The sequence below is a fragment of the Symphalangus syndactylus genome, chromosome 3 (assembly GCF_028878055.3).
Source record: "Symphalangus syndactylus isolate Jambi chromosome 3, NHGRI_mSymSyn1-v2.1_pri, whole genome shotgun sequence".
NCBI lineage: Eukaryota > Metazoa > Chordata > Mammalia > Primates > Hylobatidae > Symphalangus > Symphalangus syndactylus.
In genome coordinates, this window is record NC_072425.2 from 146,027,116 (window position 1) to 146,050,939 (window position 23,824).

At 35.6% G+C, this 23,824-nt stretch overlaps 1 protein-coding gene across 9 annotated transcripts in view; it reads right to left on the minus strand.

Annotated features, from left to right (window-relative positions):
* The window catches only part of ARHGAP32 (Rho GTPase activating protein 32), a 307,318-nt gene that overhangs the window by 46,609 nt on the left and 236,885 nt on the right, over positions 1-23,824 (minus strand). Inside the window, exon 1 of one of the 9 annotated variants that reach the window (XM_055273722.2) lies at positions 12,750-13,214. The exons of the other annotated variants lie outside the window; for them this stretch is intronic. The gene's annotated coding sequence lies outside the window, so the exon portion shown is untranslated. Of the gene's footprint in view, positions 1-12,749; positions 13,215-23,824 lie in introns of those variants that run through there. 9 annotated transcript variants of the gene reach the window in all.

Consider the following 23,824-nt stretch of genomic DNA (forward strand, 5'->3'; position numbering starts at 1 on the left):
GAGACAAGGTCCTTGCTGTCACAGAGCTTACTGATGGCAGACAATGAATGATTAAATAGTAATATGGATATAGCCAGCATTTATTTTACACTTAGTATGTGCAAGTAACTACCTAAGTGTTTATATTTATTAATCATTCATTTCTCACAGCCCACTATCAGGAAAATATTAATACTATACCGATTTTTAGATGAATAAACTGATGCAGAGAATGCTAAGTTAATGTGCCCACTGTCACATAACCACGATTCCAAATCAGGGCATTTAGCATAGAGTCCAAACTCTTATCCACTAAATGATACTGCCTAAATGAAGGCAACAAAGTAATATGAGATTATTTATAGTGGCTAATAAAAAAATAAACAGGATGACGTATTAGTGACTTGAAAGAAACTGCATTAAACAGAGAGGTAAGGAACAGTTTCTCTGAGGAAGCCATATCTGAGCTGGAAGCCATGAGAGGGGTAGGGAGCCACGGGACAGTGGTATGAAATGAGGCTCAAGGAGTATGTAAAAGCTGGGATCATAGACCAGAATAGAGAGTTTACAAATAAACAATTTTAAACATTTCAAAACATTTTAAAACACGGGGTTACTTTAAAAATAACCAAGTATGTTTATTAGAAACCCAAAAGAGCATAATAGGGAATTGGTTGAATAAATTATGATACATCCGCACAGAGGATTGTTGGTTGGCTTTTTTTTTTATTTTTAAGGAGGATCTCTACCTACTGATGGGGAGTAATCTTCAGGATACATTAAGTCAAAAAAGCAAAGCAGAGAACAGCATATTTAGCATAAGAAAGGATGAGGAATACACACATCACACACAAATTCACCCACACAAATATGCATGTATACGTGAGCTTATTTTTGCAAAAAGAAATACTAGAAGGATAAACTAGAAACTAATAAAAATGGGTTAAAAACAACAGGTAGGGAAAGGGGAAAGGGTAAGAACACGATGTGAAACTTCTCTGAGTATATCTTTTTTATATAGCTTGACTTCTGAATCATGTTAATGTTCTTTCTACATGTTCAAAACTAAATTTAAAGTATCTAAAAAACGACCACATGCTTAGTGAGATATATTCTAAGGACCAAAAAACTCCTGCAAAGTAATATTTAACTTCATCCAACTCCTTTACTATTGGTAATAATATTGGTAACGTAATTTGGAAACAATTTTATACATATTGTGGGACAAAACAAAGATTTTCCATGTGAGAGAAAATGAGATACAATTATAAGATCTAAAAGGTTAAGAAGAAAAACCTGTAATGTCAACTTTGACTTGGAAACACCAACATGAACTCATGATTAAAACACTCACACACTTTCCTGAAGCTCCATCCACTTTAAAAGGCTTAGAAATAATGATATATTGGTTGCAATGAAGACCTCTGGTCTCAGATCCTGGGTGCTAAATAAAATTCCTTATCAAAACAAACCCAGAATGTAAGTCAGAAGCAGGCAAAGCACAAGATGAGAATGGAAAGCTTGTAACAGAAAGCAAGGGGATGCCCACAGCTAAGGGATCCCTGAGTCAGACTCTTGTGGACACATCTGGGACAACCCACACATCATAAAGAATGGTTATAATTGACCATAAAAGATCAAATAAATAAAAATCCTGAGTCAGTAGTAATAGTATCCAAAAGAAAGAAAGGGAAAAAGTGACCATTTTCAACACAAACGGAGGGAGAACATTTTTCAAACTGCAGCAGTAGACTGCCATATTGAACTAGGCTTCTCAATAGTAGAGAAAAGAACACATTCATTTCTTTCACATCGATTAGCAATTTTATAACTGGAATTATATACTAACCAATAAACAAACATCTTCACAATTCAGTGGTAAGTCAATGGAAACATATTTATAGTTATGATCCTCTAAAGTCTCCTACACAATAACACCTCACTAGTCAAAAGCAGCCTGTGTACAACTGGACTTCCCAGGACATTAGGTAACTGACTCTGCTTCTTGGTTTGGCAAGTTTAGATCAGGAACAAGGAAACGTGGCTATCTTTTCCTGTTAGGGTAAAGAGTGTTCATGTTTATTTTTCCTAAATAGTGACACAAGGCCCAATTAAGTAAGAGTTACAACAGAGCATAAAATTAAGATAATGGAGGCTGTCACTGGCAACTCTGTGCCCCCATTTGGCACTCCAGGGCTCTGGGAAACTGTGCTGATATACGTGCAGCTCTGGCTTCTACTGTGAATGGCCACTTTGCATTGTCACCTTTCCACAAAACATTGCTACATAGATTAGAACTTTACCTCTAAACTGGGTGTGTGAGTGGGAGGGGTGGATATGGTCTCTTCTTGCCAATCTATATCCCAATCTGAGACACTGAAATAATGGATATTCACAATGGCGACTAGACATAAAGTCTTAAGCGATTCCAAAAGCCTTCAAAGGAAGATTAAACTATGTTCTGCATAGTTTCAGTGTTGCTGGTGATGCTGTTTTAATTGGACTCCTCCTCATCGTGGTAGACAGTAAGAAGTTCTGGCATACATAATTAAATAATTATTTATCAAGAGATTAATTGCACTGCCTTGGAGATTTAAATAAAAATATTCAATTTAATTATACTCAAATTTGAAGATCTAATAACACTTCCAAATATAAATCTCTTAAATTAGTTTTCTTCATTTTAAACTTTTTTCCCATTTCTTAGACATTGAAGTAACCAAAAAGAGCTTATTTGGGACACGAGCACTGATCCCCACCTGTTGCCTTCCTGTTCAATATTACTAGTTACTCCCTTTTGAGGAGGAAAGTATCTAATACTGTCAATTCTATCAGAAGATTTCTACTGACGAAGGCAGGGTGTAGGGTTAGATGATTAAGTGCTTACAAACCCATTTCTACAGAAGAACACTGGCAAGCAAGGCTGTGAGGATTAAGGTCCACCAAACATCCTGGATTAGAGACACTAAAATGATACCAATGGTATTTCCACAGATAAAATATATAAAAAATAAAATGCAAACAATACTTAGACAAAAGCAAACCATACTACTTTGTATTCAAATTTCCTACTTGAGAGCTAAAATACAACATGCGCCACAATGTTATTTAGACATGACACACTTTATATTTGCCATCTTTTTTTAAACCAAAGACAAACCCTGCCAGGCCAGTCTTTCCAGTAGTTAAAAGCCTTAGCAGTATGACACACAACCTAGTATCTCCAAGGTAAATCTTTATGATACCAATAACCAGTTTATACAGAGATACTAAAAAACATGCAGTTCATTAAGCCGTAGTGAACTTTGGCATGGATAGGCAGGGCAGTGCTGTTTAATTACACCAGCGTAATACCTCCCCAGCAATCCCAACGAATTCTTGTTTTCTCATAATACTTTCTCTAAAGTTCTAGGAATTGGTTCCCAGAAATCTTCTAGACTGACAAGATAAATCTGGGCTTGGATTAATTTCTGAGGGTGTATAGGAAAATGGTTTGTCCCAAGATAATGGCCTCAGCATTAAGTTTATTTGATTATATACATCAAGTTTTAGGAAAGGTAATAAATTCACGTCAAGGAGACAAAATTAGAATGTAGTGGTGGGAATATATTAATAACTGTGCAGATTGTTCTGATTAAACCAAAGGTATAATAAAGTATGACTGTAATGTTTAACATGTCCAGTGGATTTTTACAGATTGTATACAATATCCTGTCTTTTATTCAAAGTTCCCAAACAGATTAGATAACCACTTGGTAGAAATTTAAGCGAGGAGAATACAAATACAGGCAACTGGACTACATAATGTTTAAGGTTCTCTTATAATCTCACAAATTCTATCATTCTCAGTCTCTGTTGCATACCTTAAAGTACTTTATGTTAAACAAATATTAAAAGATTTGAATTTTAATTTAAAATTTCATAAATTGCTTTTATTTAAAGCACGACAATACATCTATTCACGCTAATGAATACGAAGAATTTTTCTCTAGACAACTATCAAATCCATTTAACGATCTAAAAATGTTCTGAAAATTCTGCTCTTCAAAAGAAAATATAACAAATGTTAAAAATTGAAAAAAAGTGCTGAAACAAAACTCCTATTGTATTATACCTAGTTTTAACCTAACTACTATTTAAAAGCCTACTGGCTTAATGCTTAATCAGCTTTGTATTCACTTAAGTCTCTAGAGACCAGTTTTAGGATAGACTAACTGGAAAACACAACCAGAAGACACAGGCCTGGGGTATGACTGCCCTGGAAAATCAGGAGCTAACGTACTGATACAAAGTATTAGAGCCCAATGTCAATGTACTTACTTTTAAAAATTTCTCAATACTTTGATTATACAGAGATATTTAAGAGAACAATATGATAAATATCCATGTCCTCATCATGCAGGTTTTTCAAATCTTAACATTGTGCCACATTATTTCCTCAGATTATATTCCCTTAAGTATAACAGATAGAGCTGAAGCCACTCTGTTTCCACAATCCTATTCTCCTACAGAGAGAACCTGTATCCTGAATTTAGCATTTATCATTTCCATCCATGTAATGACATACTGTAACGACATGTGTATGTAGCCATAAACAATACTAACATTTTGCATGTTTTTCAAATTCAGAAATGGAATCATCTGATATCAAACTTTCTGCAAAACTATGTATTCTGAGATTTATCCATGACACTTGTGGCTCAGTATATCACTTAAACTACATTACAATATTCTTTTTTAAGTATATACCACAACTTATATTTCCATTCTCCTGCTGTCAGAGTTTACAAGTGTTTGTTCTTACAATCCTGACTGCACTGTATAATCTGGTAAGTGTCTCCCCGGGCACAAGTGACAGGACTTCTCTGGCACTCACGTTTAGGAGGAAAATTGTTGGGTTGTAGAATATGCTACTTTTCAACCATATTTCAACTTTGCTAAAATATTATCTAAAATGATTTATCAATATGTACTCTAATTAGATGTATTTTTCAGTTCTCATTCTTCATATCTTTGTTCTACTTAGCTCTGTCAAATTTCTGAAATTATATTTCACTTTAATATGCATTTCTGTGACTGCTAATCAGAATAGGCATTGTTTTCATATGGCCATTCAGTTTTCTTCTTCAATGAAATAACTGTTCATATCCTTGCCCATTTTTCTATTTTGTTGTCTTTTTCTTACTGATGGATAAGAATTCTTCACATAATATAGAAATGAATCCTTTACATATTATAAAGACTAGGACTCCAAGTCTATGGTTTATCTTTTATTGTACAAATTTTAAAATGTCTTTAGGTACAGAAATCATTCTGTACTTTAAGAGATTTTCCTTATAAGTCATAAACATATTGCCCTATTTCTTCTAAAAACTTTTGCTTTTTCATGTTTTTTAGGGAGAGATATATACTTTTTTCCACATGTATAACCAACTATTCTGTCATCTTTAATTGAATAACCCTTTTACCATTGAATTGTAAGACCGATTCTATCTTATGTGAAAAATGCATATAGCATGTAAGACGTCTGTTTCTGAGTTCTCTCTTTCTATCAATACCTCACTTTCTTAATTTGTAAGTCTTAATAACCAGAAAGATGAGTCCCTTCATTTACTATTATTTTCTAAAACTGCCTTATTTTTAGCCGTTTCCCATTTCACATAAATTTTAGAATCAGCTTGTCAAATTAGAAGGAGAAAAAAACTTTTTGGGATCTCATTGAAGCTGCATTGAATTATAGATTATTTTGGATGAGGACAGACTTCTTTATGATATTAGCTTTCTTTTCCATGAACATAATAGATCTCTCCACTTATTTACAATTCGTTTATGTCCTTCAATAAATTTTTCTAATTTCCTTTCATAAAAGTCTTACGAACTTTTGTTACAGATAGTCTTAGGAACTTTATGACTTTCTTGATGTTATAAAATGGTGTTTTCTAAATTACATTTTCTAATCACTTATTATTGGTGTACAGAAATGCAATTAGCATGGTTGTAAAGGGCAGACTAAGGAGTCAGACCTCTGGGGTTCCAATCTTGCCTCTGCAGCTCCAAACAGTATGATTATGGACAAATATTTAAATTCTCAGTACTTCATTTTCCTCATCTATGAAAAAGTTTAGGCCAGGCATGGTGGCTCACGCCTGTAATCCCAGCACTTTGGGAGGCCAAGGCAGGCGGATCACGAGGTCAGGAGTTCGAGACCAGCCTGGCCAACATGGCAAAACCCTGTCTCTACCAAAAATACAAAAATTAGCCAGGTGTGGTGGCAGGTGCCTGTAATCGCAGCTACTCGGGAGGCAGGAGAATCATTTGAACCTGGAGGCAGAGGCTGCAGTGAGCTGAGCTCATGCCATTGCACTCTAGCCTAGGTGACAAGAGCAAGACCTGGTCTCAAAAAAAAATAAAAGTTTAAAATAATAACTACTGAACAGCATTGTCGTGAGAATTAAATGAGTTAAAATTATAAAGCACTTAGTGCTAGACAGAAAAACTTAATAAATGTGCTATTGTCGTTTTTGTATTATTTATCCTTTATTCAGCAACCTTGCTGAACTGTTATTATTTCTTAAAATTTGACTGTAGAATCATCTGGATTTATAAATCTGCAAATAATAAACATTTGATTCTTCCCTTCCAATCCTTTTAATTCTTTTTGTCTAACTTCACTGGACCTCCAATAAATGCTTCTCTTGTTCCTGACTTTGAATAGATGATTTCTTATGTTTCACCATTAAGAATAAAATTCACTTGGGTTTTTTGGATAGAAACCTTAAATATACAGAAATTACCTATTCCTAATTGCTAAGATATATAAAAGGAACAAGTGTTGACCTTTATCAAATGATTTCTCTCCATCTATTAAGCTGATATTTTAGTTTGTCTTGTTTAAGTTTTGAACGAGGTACACTAAATTTGTAACTACTTTTTCTTGCTTCTGACTTTTTTATTATTTTTATTTATTTATTACTATACTTTAAGTTCTGGGATACATGTGCAGAACGTGCAGAAGGCTTGCTTTTACGCTTTTATATTTTTAAATACTTTTATACTCCTACTTCCCTTGTATCCTTTGCAGTGATATAAATGAGTGCAATAGACTTGAAAAGGCAAGTGGCAATTTAAAAAAACAGCCTTAAGCCAGGGCAAAGTTCCGTCTTAGCAACTGTAATAAATGTAAGAATACTGTAAACATATTAGATGTGAACTTCTAGTAAAGGAAGACAAACACAGAAGAACTGTGTTGGGTGAAAGCACAGATAAAGAATGGAAAAACTACAATAGGCATCAGCAAATACCTTAAATAGCAGCAAAGAAAAATGACATCGATTTACATTTAGAGTCTTAAGTAAACAGCTGAAGTGAACTGTGTACTTAATATTTTCAAATTTATTAAAAGGAATATTGCCAAGAGTTGTAAAAATAAACTTATCTTTAGCAAGCATTGTTATATGACCCAAAAGGATCTTTAGGCAACTGAGAAAGTTTCTGAAAAAGTTTAGTTCGCATTCATGTTGAGAAATATGCAATATGAACCTTACTTAGTCTATAGCCTGGAGTATATCAGTTAAATTAGTGTAAGCTTAACCAACAAAGCTTTTATTTACAAAAAACTGGACTCAAATTAATCTGTGATTCACTAGAGTAAGAACTCTACAAATCTTTTAAATAAAAATTCGTAGGTAGTTGGGTAAGATTTCAATATGCAATGTAAATATTAAAGGAATTGAACAAATACTTTTTCCAATAATACAGAAATATTACAAGTATTCTATAGAAAAATATAACCTTTTGAAACTTTTCCTTTTTATAACATAAAGACTTTAACATAAATAAGACTTTCATATAATTATGACTAATGATACAAAAGAAGTTCTTTACACCAGTAACTAAAAATACACATGAATCTCTGACAATGTGTTTTTCCAGTTTTACAAAAAATACCATTCAAATCAGAGTAAAGGGGTTTCTTGCAAAGTAAACCCAGCCAAGTTTTGTTTGATGGAATAAGGACATGCTGAAGAAATTCTGTCACTGACTATTCCTATCTCTGTAAATCTTCTGGTCTATTTTGTGATAGATCTGCCCCTCTCTCTGGCACCACCCACTGACCTGCTCCCAGTCCTACAAAGGCAGTATGAAGGAAAAGGTAAATCCTAACCCAGATAGTCAACAAAAATTGAAGGAAAATCTCGACGCTACAGTAATATCATAACATTAATTATTTTATACATAATGATTATTGAGTGCTTACTATTTTACTGTGTAACAGGGCTTTACATGTATTAACTAATTTAATCTGTTTGTATTAACATCACACTCAAAATAATTCACATTCAAAATATAAACAAGTCTCTAATCATCAGAATTACCTCCTTAAAAGTTGATATCAAAAGAACAGGTATATTAAATAAATTCTAATTATCTCCCATCACATTCTGTGTAATAAATGTAATAAGAGTTATCAGAATAACGAAACTTTATTCCTTTCCTCCCTTCTATATATCTAGTTCTAATTATCAAGATAATTTATTATTCATATTTCAATGCATTTTCTTTAGTTTATTTGGTAATATCCTATAATATCTAAATACACGGTTGTGTATGTGGTAAAAACATAGTAAGCATAAAATGTTAGCCATCCTATTTGAAGATTTAAAATACATCCTTGAACCAATGACCTAGTCATTGAAAGCTTTTATTGTTTTCCAATAATAAGACATATAGTCTAATGAAGGTCATCCATCCAATCATGCCATTATTGGCTAAGGCATGTGCTAGTGAAAAAGTACCAGACTAAGAATGCGGAGATACGGTTTTAATCCCGATTCTGCCAATAACTCACTACAAGATTTTAGAAAAGGAAATTAAGCAGTTTAGACCTCAGATTAATAATATGAAAAATGAGTTTAACCAGGCAATACAATTCTAGATTTTAATGAAAATACCTGAGAAATCATAAAGTACTCTGAGAATGTATGAAGCGTCAATAGCATACAAAGCTCTAAAATCTATGAAACATACCTTTAGTTTAGGGAAATTTATCAGGAGAAAAAAAGACATCATTTAAAACTTCATTGGAGAACTTTGTCAAAAAAAATTAGGTTCTCTAAATCATCTTGGAAAAAGGCTGGTATAAAAATTTAAGATAAAAAAATCACTGTTAAAGGTTATTAAGCACATTAGGTTTAACACTTTTTAAATTAATTTTAATTATTTAGTTCCATGAATGCTTAGTAGTAATAAGGAGTCCTTACATAACTGATTTACATAACATGCTTATAACTGTTTCTTGGACTTGATGCTTGTACTACCTTTAATTGTTAAGGACTTTCACAGTTGCTGGTCATGCCATATGGTATACTGTTGTTTACTTCTCTATTTGCTTGCAAGTCCTTGGTCAACGATACAATGGTCACTTACAATATTCTTTGTATTAGAAAATGCCACATACTTTATAAAAATTATTTTTTGACATAGGTTTCAAGAGTTTACTGCAGTAAAAGAAAAATAAGGTAAATATCATCTGTAGGTTCTGAACTTCTGAAAACTTATAATCAGGTTGATGCTCACAAAAAAAATTCTCACTGTCTCTCTAGGAACCACTTTTTAAAATCAGGAATATAACAGTTTTTCAGCCTTGGGCGTCATTCCCCACTCCTATCCCAAGTATATGTCAAAACTTTTTTTTAGATAAATTGAGTCTTGAATTTTAATGTACTACAAAGCTATTATAGGGTAAGAAAGTACAGAATCACTTTTGATCAAGATATCACCAACAACTTTGGAGGTAAGATGTAAAAACACAGTTCTTTAACTGATGTATATAAGAGCTGCAAGGGCTGTCTCCACAAAGCTATCTGGGACTGGATCAGGAATTAAATGACAGTTTGCTATCTGAACATTCCAATCTCAAAGGAATAAAACCAAGTATTTCAGAAATTCATATACATGCAAGGCTACATTTAAAATAGCACCACTAGTAATGGCTCTTGACTGAAAAATGGGAAAGCTACTAACAGTTATGTAATTCAAACAGGGTTCCACCTGATTATGAAAGAACAGTAGCCATTTCAAAAGTCGTTACTGACTGGAATGCAAATGAATAACATTAAGGGATCTAGAAAATAAATCTGTAGTAGATTTTAGAAAAGAATCTTTTAGACACAGAAGAGGTAACAACAATTCACTGAGAGAAAGAGAGCAGAAAATGGGCCACAAACTGCTTCTTCAGAATATCCAGCACAACTCATGTTGAATGGCATACCAATAGTTAACTAAAATACTGGGATATGTGAATAAAACTGTATCTCTTCTCCAGGGTTAAAGATGAAACCAAAGCAACACCACTGGGCTGCTGCCCTTCCTAGAGGAGTACACAAACTGTCACAACACAGAATCTGCTCATGCTAGACCTTTAAAAATCATAGTTCCCTTGGGAAAATGGTCATATGGTTAAGATAAGACTATTATTATCTACATTATACACTGACTTTTCTAGAAGCTACAGATTTCAGTTATAAATATCAAAGAAGGCTCAAATTTAGATTATGTTATTTTAGGTTGATGTAAATAAGTTATACCTTTTTCCTGCTAAAAGTGATACTAATTTTTATTTCAAAATTTAAATTACAAATTTAAAATAATAAATACGATTGGTTCTGTTTCTTGACTTGGTACAAAATCAAAGTAAGAGGTATTTTTAACTTGCTGACTTTACCACCTCGGTTATTATATAAGAGACTATGACTAATTTCATTTCTAAAAACAGAACAAAAGGAAGATTTGCATTTTACCAGAAGCAGGAGGAAAAAACATGAAGTAGATATAAATTCCTGACACTTAAAGTATTTTAACATTGGAATGGGATATTATATACAGAATATAGATTTTTAAACCTGCTAAGAAATTTTAAATTGTCTGGGCTCTTATTTTTCCAGGATGAACTAGTACTACTTGATAAGAAGCTTAAAAGCTAGTACTATTTCAGGAGGACATGCTTGTGTATTCTTACAAAAATTAAATATAACACACACATATTCTTAGGAATTCAGGTACATCAAAGGTAAAAGGACTACCAAAATATACATTAGTTCTAGAAATTGGAAAACTTAGAACCTTAATTTTAATGGTGTAAAAACTCTCTTTTGAGATAAATTTTTGTCAGATTAAATTGTAATCACATGTACTTTAATGTCACATAGTCCTCTGCACTTTATTAAGCTATGAAGTTTGGTGTGGAACTTTGATACTATCAGAGGTGGTTTTTGATTTTGTGGGTTTTGTTTTGTTTTGCAGGAAGTAGAGGGGAAAGGTTCTACATTTGGTGAGTATGGAACTGACAATGAGTTCTTGTTAAAGCAACAGGCTTTGGAATCAGACCAAAGAGTTATAATTCAGTCCCTAATCACTTTCCAATTGCAAGATCTTGAGCAAATTACCTATTTAAGTCTCAATTCTTTCACTCACAATGGAAATGACCCTAACGACAGCCCACACTAAGGTTACTATGATGCTTACATGAAATGTATCTGCCAAACATTAAATTCTGTGTCAATAAATAGGAGCTATTATTGCTACTACAATTTCTTGTTACATTTGATCTGAAAACTTTGAGAATCCCTGTGGTACAGAGCTAACCAGAAAACTGACTCAGCTTTCCAGAACATGGAATCTGGCTATCTATCCTGGATTCAGGACTGAGAATATGGCATCACTTTCTAGTCCTTCCTCCTATAATTTTCTTAAATATAAACTTAACCTAAGACATCTTAGATTTCCATCTTCCATTAAATGCCATATAGCATTCTTTTTTTAAAAAAGAAATCACAGTTCAAACCAGTATTATATGAGCAGTAGATACTTTTTTAAAAAGCTGACTATGAAAATGAGCTCTAAATTCTGAAATTCCCCCATTTATGGTTTTGAAAATTAAAATATTGCTATCATTTAAGCACTAGTGCAACAATCCTGGAAAGAAAAATGTTCAACCTCTGTTAAGAAGTTGAACATACTAATCAGCCCTATTAAGGGCTGATTTGTGATTCAGAGAAAATTCTGGTCTTCATGTTATTTTAATGCAAGGCATTTATTACCGAGGTCTAAAGAAACAGCATACACATATGGAGTACCACCTTAGTGGTAAAATCTCTGAGATTTAATACAAAATATTTTATGGATGGAGATGGTTATCCTTACCAATGCCAATACCAATGGGGGGGGAAGCACCATACTTGAAGGGAAAAGGCCAGAAAGGTTACTTCTTTGTGCAAACTTGAGGAGCCTCTTTATACAGTTTACCAAATTATTTTAAGTGTACTAGCACTGCCCATTTCCATTAATCAATAACTGAAATATTATTAACCCACCAGTAAAAAAATTAAAAATATGATATCAGCTGGCTGCTTAAGAAATAAAGCAGGTTCTTTTAATCATAAAAACTTTTATTATATTAACCTAATGTATAGGAAACAAGAAATAAGCTGAGTGGAAATAGGATAAAAAAAGATATTTCTTGAAACCGACTGGGAAAATAACATCTGTGTTGTACAATCAGCAAAACCTACTTCAAAAAGTACAAACTTTTTGACAAACATGACAAATACCAATGTTCAACTGCTGAATTTCTAGATAATTAAATAATTAACCATTCACCTAAGAGCAACCAAGGTAACATGTGTCCAAATATAATCTAAAAATAGTTTCAGTGAAAAATTCTGAATGTTGTTTGAGTCAAATATTTAAATGACTGATTGAGATCTCCTTACCTCTTGTTGTGGTACAAGTTTTAGGATCAATACTTCAAATTATTCCAAATGACTATATTTAGCAGTAGATTCATCAGGATACAACAGCTCTGCATTCCGTACAAGAGCGTAAAAAATAAATCATAATCACACTGGTTCTGACCTCACCACCACAGGTTAACTTCAAGTTAGGTCCCACATCACTGCCAGGTTCCAGCTGTTTTCAGGACCCCCTGCAGCAGCACTTTTCTTGGCTCTATTTTCAGTCCAGTCGGTGGAGCCCAGCAAGCCAGCAAGTGTGTGGGAGAGCTTTGCCTCCAGGAGCTTAATCCTCCTCTCTCAGCACATACTGCTTTGCAACACCACAGAAACGCCCCAGCCTAAACTCACACTTGCAGAACAGGCTTCACCAGAAGAGCTCCACCCATCAACCCCACACAGGTGAGCACTTCCTGCTCAGAAAACACCCGTATGAAATTGATATTAAATTATGTCTTTTCTCTTTTTAAACGTTAATTGCTTTTCAGTTGTTTGATAAGTAGGTGGGAGACAGTGTATCCAATAAAAATGATAGCACTTTAGGCTCCTTTAAAATAAGAAAAGTAATTGATCAAGTAGGAAGTACTGCCAGTAAAGGCTGAATCACTAAAACAACAGGATAGGCTGAGAAAACAAATCTTTTAATACCTTTGCTGATACTGAGCTAAGATTGTTATTCCACTAACACATTTTTTTTACGTATCAACTTACACAGTCTCTGAGTGAAAAATTCTAAGACAATCTCTTATGCAATTATTAGGGAAAAAAATAAAAAAGGTTTCTTCGGAATGGGAAATCCAGAATTAAACGAGTTTTCCCAAGTATAACCTTCTCCTTCCTACACTACGAAGATGTTAAATATGTAACTCTCCTTCACCCATGGAGTCCCAAGGCACTTCTTTTCCTCTACCACAGACATTCATTAGCAAAAGTGAAAATCTTTGGCAACTATTATCAAACTGACATTCAATCTCAATTCGTGACTTTTTAAAGCTTTAAAGATTCTTATTAGTTATTTGCATAAATATAATATAAATACTGAGATTCAATACTTCTACTAAGTAATAATACTGAACTGCATAATACTGAACTAAGTAATATAATAATACTGAACTAAGTAATACTGAACTACGTTAACGCAATTATTTATTGAATAAATAATAATAATTGAATATAATTGAAGAATAAATAAGTAATAATACTGAACTGTGTTAACCCAATTATTTATTTACTGAAGAAACAAATGAATTTAATTTAATTTGTTGAATTTATTTAATCAAGAAACAAATGAATCGGAAAATATTTACTTTTTTTTGCTAATATTAATGTAAATTTCTTGCTAATATTAATGTAAATTCTACCCTCAGGTATTTTTTAATTTACAAAATAATGTTATAGCACTTACTATGTGCCAGACACAATTCTAGGTATTTAAAAACATTATTTATCCTAATCTAATGAAGGCAGTTGTATTATTATCTCAGCTTACAGATGAGGAGACCAAGGCAGGGAGATTCAGCAAGTTGCCAAGGTCCCATAACAGTAACTGGCAAGAGAGGAGATATCCAGGGCAGATTCATCATGCACCATTCCAAAATCTTCTGCTGTTGACTGAATTTATTCTTTCTTTCCTCTTTGAACATAGCTCTGAACATAGAATTGTTGATAAATGGTAGTCCACAATAAAAAAACAATAAATTTATGTGATTTTAAAATAAGAAAGACCACAGAGAATTCCAATATGTGGTAGGAACAAAACATGTTGATCTTTACCAATGGAACATCTGTGGATTTATGAATTTAGCTGAATAGGAAACAAGGCTCTTAAAATTTACTCCTATTGGAGAAGGCAAAGCCACTCTTCTTTTCTTTAATTTTAAATGAATAACATCCCTCCCTCCCAACCTCTTCCTTAGTACTAAAGACAGCAAGGGAGGGCAAGGGAAAGACAAAAGAGAGAGAGGAAGAAAAGAGAGAAAGAAGAGAAGGAGGGATGAGGGAAGAAAGTGAGAAAAAAGAAAGTACATATTTTTACTGTAGAAAAGCCATTTGGGAATACTTAGAACAATCTGTAAGCCCCATATATTACTTAATTTATAAACATCCATGTTTATGTTATGTAATATATATGTTAATATATATTATTTTATCATATTATATATAACATGTTATTTAAGTAATATATATTACTTAACATATAAACATTGATAGGAATAACTATATTCCACAATCATTGGCCTGTGTGTGGGAGATTAATTAATGACAATAATTCTCATCTGAAACCCAAAAAGCTGTACTCTAATGCCACATGAAAATACATGATAAGAAAATGAGTGCTGCCAAAGCTGGTGAATTTGGAGTAAGGTCTGCATCTAGTTAACCGTATTGTGACCATGTTGTTTCCTGGTTTTGATAATGTACTACTATATAGTTATGTTCCAACTGGGAGAAATTGAGTGACGAATCCAGGGGATCTCTCTGTACTATTTTTGCAACTTCCTCTGAGATCAATTATTTCAAAATAAAAAGTCAAAAAATGTAAGTGACTGAAAAGATGCTGTGCCATCTAGTGACTGTGTAGGAGAGGTCACGTGTTTTTCTCTCATATTTAACAAAATGTTTGGTGGCTATCCCCCTATTTTGGACTAGGATGTATCTTTGCATGGGTGAGAGAGGCAACAAGAGAATTCACTGGAAAAGGAATGGCTTCATTCTAATCATTCTATCATACAAATTACCTGAGTGGGGCTGGGCACAGTGGCTCACATTTGTAATCCCAGCACTTTGGGAGGCCAAGGCAGGCGGATCACGAGGTCAGGAGTTTGAGACCAGCCTGGCCAATATGGTGAAACCCTGTCTCTACTAAAAATAAAAAATTAGCAGGGCATGGTGGCGCATGCCTGTAATCTCAGCTACTCGGGAGGCTCAGGCAGGAGAATTGCTTGAACCCGGGAGGCGGGGGTTGCACTGAGCCAAGTCGTGCCATTGCACTCCAGCCTGGGCAACAGAGAGAGACTCCATCTCAAAAAAAAACCAAAAAACAAAAAAGGAAGGGCACAGTGGCTCATGCCTGTAATCCCGGCACTTTGGGAGGCAGAGGAGGGCGGATCACGAAGTCAGGAGATCAAGACCATCCTGGCTAACACAGTGAAACCCCGTCTCTACTAAAAATACAAAAAATTAGCCAGGCATGGTGGCGGGTGCCTGTAGTCCCAGCTACTCGCGAGGCTGAGGCAAGAGAATCTCTTGAACCCGAGAGGCAGAGCTTGCAGTGAGCCAAGATCACGCCACTGCACTCCAGCCTGGGCGACAGAGCGAGACTCCATCTCAAAAAAAAAAAAAAAAAATTACCTGGATGATTCAATCCCTTCACAGTATGTCTGCAAATTCTGCCAGCTCCATGGCCAAAATATATCCAGAAGCAGATCACTTCTCATCACTTACACAGCTACCATACTGGTCTAAGTCACCACCGTCTCTCACCTGGCTCATTTCAACAGCTACTGCCAGCCCCTCTTCTTCTACCTATCTCTGCCTTTCCTCTTAACACAGCAAGCAAAGTGATCCTTTTAATAAGATAAATCGAACCAAACAAAAACTGCTCAAAGTCTTCCACTGCCTACCCAACTAATTCTGAATAAAAGCCAAAAGCCAAAACCCCTACAGTGACACCCAGGCCCCAGAGAAGATCTGATCCCTCTCCCCTCTTGACCTCATCTCATGTCTTCACCCACTGCTCTAGCCAACCTGGCCTTCCTCCCGACCCTTTACCAAGTCTGACACACATTCAACTCAGTATCATTACACCTGCTGTTCCGTCTTTGGAAAGCTCTTCCTCCAGATTACATGCAGATCTCCCCTCCTCATTTCTTTCAGGTCTTTGTTCAAAAGTAGGCTTCTAATGAGCCATTCCTGGACCACCCTACTCTCCCTTGAAAATTATAACCCCATACAAGCCACTTCTCAGCATTTCCTAGTCTTGGCATCCCTTTCTTAGCTTTATTTCTCTTCATAGCCCTTATCTATCATACTATATTGTTTATTTATTTCTTTACCTCTCTCCTTCTAGTCAAACGTGAATACAAACACCAAAATGGTGGAATTTCTGTGTGGTGTGTTTACTGTTTTAGCCATAGCACTTAGTATGCACTCAATAAATTCTTGATCAATTAATGAATGAGTATTGGAAATGGCCAAAAAGTGGAAAAGCCTCTTTACTCAGGGCAAGAAAAAGACTGATTAGGGGGCTACTCCCAGAACTGACTAAAGGGCATATGGGTTTAGGAAACACTTTTGGTAACTATAATGAAAACTGTTCATGCTTATAATTATCAATCAAGAACTGTTTTGTAGCATCCATATAAAAGATGCAAATTACTATAAAATACAACATCTGCCAACAAACAAAACCATGCAGGTGGGGAAAAAAGACACATAAAAAGTGAAGTATCAAACTTAAAATTTTTTTGAGAGAAATGAATGTGAACTCAGGTGAGCTGAATGCAAATTCAAGTTTGTCAAAGAGTGGCCTAGGGAACCTTCACACAAAAAAATGGTAAGTCAGTCACAGGTGAGGGAAGGAGGAAGCCCAGAGTACCTTGGGAAGAGAGTAAGGAAACACGTTAGTGAAGCTGAATATAGGTAAGAAATGGGGGAAAAAATGGCTGCAAAGATAAGTTAGTTCCACTATTTGTGAAACACCTTAAATTCTACACTGAAAATTTTGTATCTAATTCTGGCGTAGAGGGAGGAATTCACCCAAATATTCTGAAGATAAGAGTTACATGATGAAAGCTGTACTCTAAAACTTTAATTTGATAGTAAATACTAGGATGGATTAATTCAACAGGCTTTCGCTGTGTAACCATTACACACACAGCCTGGGGAGGAGATGAAGATGAATGACATGTTTGTCACTTATGAAGAAAGTACAATTTAGTGAATATGTGAAATAACTGCTATTAAATTTGTACTAGTGGACTAGTGGTGGAGAGGAGATGGGATTAGGGAGAGGTAGGTCGGGGAAGCTTTCATGGAAGAAATGGATTCTGGCCTGAGTCTTGAAATATAAGGAGGATTTCAACTGGCTAAAATGGGGAAGGCATTTCAGGGTGTAGGAACAGCAGGAGCAAAGTGAAAGCTATGAAGCCACATGCCATGTTCAGAAAACACAAGGAGATTCCAGTCAAATACACAGGGAGAAATACTATACTAAGAAAATGGAAAAGAACAACTGGAAATGCTACAATATAAGAGAGTTTGGGGATATGTTTTATGCATAGTAATGAAAAATTAAAAGATTTTTTTAAATTAAAGTGGCATAAGGAAGGGATGATGACTGAAAACAAAATTAGCAAATTAAGTAGGTTTAGCCCATCTTTTGCCCTAATTTCTGTTCTGTTTATATAGGCCTTAGAAAAATGCAAACACATTTTATTTACTCCTATTGTAGTAAAAGCAAAAGGAATTAAATTTTTGTTTTGACAGAGAGAACAAAAATCTTTATGTCTATTCAGTGTTCTATAGTGGGCAGAATTCTGGGTTTTGTATTAACTAACTGCACACAAGTTAGTTAACCCACGTCAAGTGCATGGCACAGGGCCTGGCGCACAGTCAGGACTATGTAAGTGCTGCCTGTGATTACTATTAGGTGTCAGGAGATTTCAGTAAATCCTAGTTGTGAAGCCTCAGGCAAGTGTCTTAAGCTTCCAGTTTCTCCATTTGTTAAAAAAGGGTAGGGGCCGGGCGCGGTGGCTCATACCTGTAATCCCAGCACTTTGGGAGGCTGAGACGGGTGGATCATGAGGTCAGGAGTTCGAGACCATCCTGGCTAACATGGTGAAACCCCGTCTCTAGTAAAAATACAAAAATATTAGCCGGGCGTGGTGGCGGGCGCCTGTAGTCCCAGCTACTCGGAGAGGCGGAGGCAGGAGAATGGCGTGAACCCGGGAGGCGGAGCTTGCAGCGAGCCGAGATCGCGCCACTGCACTCCAGCCTGGGGGACAGAGCGAGACTCCATGTCAAAAAAAAAAAAAAAAGGGTAGGAAGGGGAGGGATGGAAACACATTCCCTATCCCTAGCAAGCTCACAGGGTTGTGACCAGATTCATGTCCAGTTTAAACAATGGAAATGTAAGTATTCATAAACCCCAAAGCACTTTATAAATACATGGTATTATAAATTTTCTGTTTTCCCCTAATACAGAGTGAGAAAATATTATCTTGATCTAACCTTTGCAATGTATTTGGGGAGAAAGCTTCCCAAGGCACTTTAGCATTTTAGTACTCCTTTGACTCGTACATCAGTGCCTCTGAAGGTAGGGATTTTAACAATCTGATTCTTAACACACTTAAGCATTTGTTCAATGAGAAGCATATTTGGTGCAACACTCCAAATAGAGTAAGTAAAAACCTGGACCTCTTTTAGTTGACATATAAATGTGTGGTCACTTCTTACTAAAGTGACATGCAAAGAAACATGGCTACAAAAGAGCAAAAAGTGTTGGAAACTGAAAAAAGAAAGAAAATAGAAACAATCCAGGGGCAAGCAAGTGAAGATTTAAAACAAAACAACTGGAATTAGGTAATACTGAAAGTAAAATAACATAAAAAGCAAGATACTAGAGGACTGGTTTCCTGAAACAACATTACAAATAAAAGCCCGGCTGGTCCAAAGGTACTGAGTTATCTCAATTGATTGTACCCACACCAGTTACAGATCTATTTCCCTGTTCTACTCTTTTCTGTCTTCTCACACATGCACTTAACTAGTCTTAAAGAAAAAAAAAAAAAAAGTCTCAGCTTTAATGTATATCTGTTAACAAAAAAAAAGTTATCTTCAAATAAAACAGAAATTTGTGATGCAAATTCTTAGACCATTCAAAGAAGCTCCTTCTCCCACCATGGTTCTGTGAAAACTACTGTAATGAATTTGTTTCATTCATGTACTGTGATATAGTTTAGATATTTGTCCCCACTCAAATCTCATGTTCAATTGTAATCCCCAGTGCTGGAGGTGGGGCCTAGTAGGAGGTGTTTTGGTCACGGGGGCAGATCCCTCATGGCTTGGAGCTGTCCTTGCATAGTGAATACTCGTGAGATCTGGTTGTATAAGTATGTGGCACTCTCTGCCACTCTCTCTAGCTCCTACTCCTGCCACATGAGGTGCCTGCTCCCACTTCGCTTTCCACCATAAGTAAAAGCTCCCTGAGGCCTTCCTAGAAGCCGAGCAGATGCCAGTGCCATGCTTCCTGTACAGCCTGCAGAACTGTGAGCCAATTAAACCTCTTTTCTTTATAAATTACCCAATCTCAGGTATTTCTTTACAGCAACGCTAGAATAGACTAACACAACTGTGATATCTTGGTATGTAGATTTATATCAATAAATAGTATCTTAAATAAGTATCTATATAAATTAAATATAGTTTCTGATACTCATGAATTTAAATAACATAGTAAATAAATATAAATCAATAAATAACAGTTGACATTCACTAAATATCTAGGGGTCTTAAGTACCTTATCCGTCATCTTTGAAATAATAAGCTTGCCTCACTTTTCAGATATGGAAACTGAAAATCAGAGAGGCCAAATGACGTATACCCAGACAGTAAAATGTGGCATAGGGATTGAACCCAAGGTTGCCTGAGCTTTTGTCCCTTTAACCCTGCTGCTTTTCACACAGGTATATAAATTTAACACCTGCATTAAATCTAGTGTCACTAATGTCCATTTTATGGGGTAGATGCATTAAGAAGGATCTTGGAAATTACCTATTCAGGCAGGGTAGAATTAACAGGAGATTACAATCTATTTCTTCATATGCTACAAAATAATACATGCTCATCGTGATATGGACAGGAGAAAGGGAAACACTGGGTAGAAGAGGGTGGTCCCTAGCAAGGGCCACACCCTCAAGCCTGGACCTACGACCCAAAGTGAGAACATGCATTCCTGTTTCCCACCCCTACAATTGTTGCCTTTTCCAAAACCACCTTGGCCTGACCCGCCCCCTATCCTGTGCCCATAAAAACCCCAGGCCCTGCCAGCAGAGCAGTAGAGCAGCAGAGAAGAAGAGAAGCAGCCGGACGTTTGAGAGAAGCAGCCTGACTTCAGAGGGAGGGCTCGATGGCAGGACTTCAGATGAGAGTTCAGCTGGGCATGGCTGAACTCCAGAGGAGGACCACCTTTCCACTCCATCCGCTTTCCAGCTCCCCATCCCTCTGAGAGCCACTTCTACCACTCAATAAAATCCTCCACATTCACTACCCTTCAATTCATTTGTGCGTCCTGATTCTTCCTGGACCCCACACAAGGACTTGGATACAGGTGCAAGAGGCTGTCACACTGACCCTCCACTGAGTTAACATTTAAGCCACCCATGGATGGCAAAGGTAAAAGAGCACACTGTAACACATGCCCTCAGGGGCACCAGGGGTTGTGAGTAACCTCTAGATGCTGCCATGGGCCTGCACAGAGTTCTGCTCCTAGCAGTTGCCCAGAGGTGCTCATCCTGGACTCTGCACCCACTCACCTGCATGCTCCCCCTGACCTTTGAGTCCTGCGAAGGGGCCAAGGGAACTATCCCATTTCAATTATAAAAAAAATTAAATAATACATAAGCAAATGGAGACAAAATGAAATGTTTCTTACTGTCTCCATAATCCCATTCCCCTTTCCAGTTTACATACATAGCTTTCTAGATCCTCTTTCTATGAATCTACAATGGGATTTTACTGTTCTGTGATTTGCCTTTTCATTTAACAATACATCAGAGAAAAAGTTCCCTGGTTTAGTACATAGGCTTCTACTTACTTTGTGGTGGATGCAAAGTATTTTACAGTATAAAAGTACCAAAAGTATTTTTTGAAAATATGATTTCCAACACTTGTGTATTAAAGCAATACTGCAAAGAATAGTCATCTGGATGGGAAAAATATTTTTTAAAAATGCAAAGTGACCAATTCAAAAATAGCAAGAGACTTAAATAGCCATTAATCCAAAGAAAATATACAATGGGCAATAAGCACACAAAAAGATGCTCAATATCATGACATTTCTGTATAATTCCCACCTGGATCAACAGAATATTACCAATACCCCAGAATCCTCTCTCCTGCCCATCCCAATCACTGACCTTCTCTTTCCTCTCCAAAGGTAGCTGCTATCCTAATTTCTAATACCACAGAGCAGTCTTGAACTCTTAGGATTCTGAACTCTCTACATGTATACATGAAACTTTACAGTGTAAGTGTGTATATCAGGACTTTCAATACTATTTTTTGTGAGATTCAATCATGTTGTTGCAAGTAGTTTTAACTCATTCATTTTTACTGGTGTAGGCGAATTTACTGTATATATCTTTATTTATTCATTCCACCATGTATACACCTATAAGTTTTGCCAGTTTTTAACAAATGGAAATAAAGCTGCTATCAACATTTCTACGCACGTGTCTTAGTCTGTGTACAGGAATCTCTATATACATCTAAAAGTGGAACTGCTGGGTTACAGTTGTGTATCAACTTCAATAGATAATGCCAATGATTGTCCCAAATTAATATTCCCACCATCAGCATATGAGAATTCCTATTAATCTATATTCTTGCCAACCTTAGATATTGTTACCCTTACATTTTAATTATTCTGGTAAGTATGTACTCAAGAGTCAATAAGGCTTCCATCTGCATTTTCCTAAAGACTCTTTACAACTCCTTTGTCAGATACGCATTCTGCAAATATCTTCCCACACTGTGATTTGCCCTTTTGCTATCTTAATGGCGTATTATGATAAAGTCTTCCTTTTAATTGTTTAATTATTAAGCTTTTCAGTTATAATTAATACTATGTCTAAAGCCAAGGTCATAAAGATATTCTATAGTATTATCTTCTAAAAGTTTTATTGTTTCGTCTTTCACATACAGATTTGTAATTCTCCTGGAATGGATTTTTGTGTATGGGGTTAAATAAGGACCAAGCTTCTCTTTTTTTATATTCAGATGTCCAGTTGACTCAGTAGTTATTGAAATGACTGTTCTTTTGAAACTGCCCTCCAATGCCACCTTTGTCATAAATCAAGTATCTATATAGACACAGGTTTGTTTCTGGACTCTATTCTGTTCCATTGATCTATTGGTCTATCTGTACATGTATACCAATGTCTTAATTAGTGAAGCTTTCACAATATATCTTGACATCTATTACAGTAAGTTTCCCACTTTTTTGTTCTTCTAAATCGTCTTGGGTATTCTTGGCTCTGTATTTCCATATACATTTTAGAATCAGTCATCAGTTTCTACAAAGATTCCAATTCAAAGCTTGGGGCATTTTTCAGCAACTCTGTCTTGATGGGTTCTGACCTCCAATTTTTGTTCCCCTAGCACTATGATGACCTCCCTCTACTCCATCAGCAGATATTCTAGGGGAATAATGTCTCCACATGCAGGGGTCACTCTTCAGATTTCCTTCTGTTTCATCTTAGCACAATAATTGCTTACAGTTTTATTAACTCTCTAATGCTTCAAAGGTATGTTTTTATACTTCTGTCAAAATGTTTTAACTGTCCTCAGAGGGAAGGTTGTCTAAATCACTAGTCTTTTATTTCCAGAAGTTAATGCCTCAAAATAAGCTCTGCTTGCTTTTCTTCTCTTTCTCCATTTCTCCCACTCCTTCCCTCTTCTCTCTTCTATCCCCCACCCCTCCTCTTTCTTTCTTTGTGGTGGAAAAGGTGGATGATGCAAAAAGATGGGGAATTCCAGCATAGCAATTATTGTAAAAAGACCATTTAGCTTTATGCGAGAAAAGAAAAATACGAGAATTGAAGAATGTGTTAGGTCGGCTTAAGAGAAGACTGACTACACATAGCAGAGTGAAGAATCACTGAACTTGATGATAGGACAATAGAAAGTATCCAAACTGAAAACAAAAAAAAAGGAGAGAAAAAAAAAACAGGAGATCATGCCACCGCACTCCAGCCTGGGAGATAGAGTGAGACTGTCTCAAAAAAAAAAAAAAAAAAAAAAAAAAGAAAAGAAAAAAAAAAGAAAGAAAAAGAAAA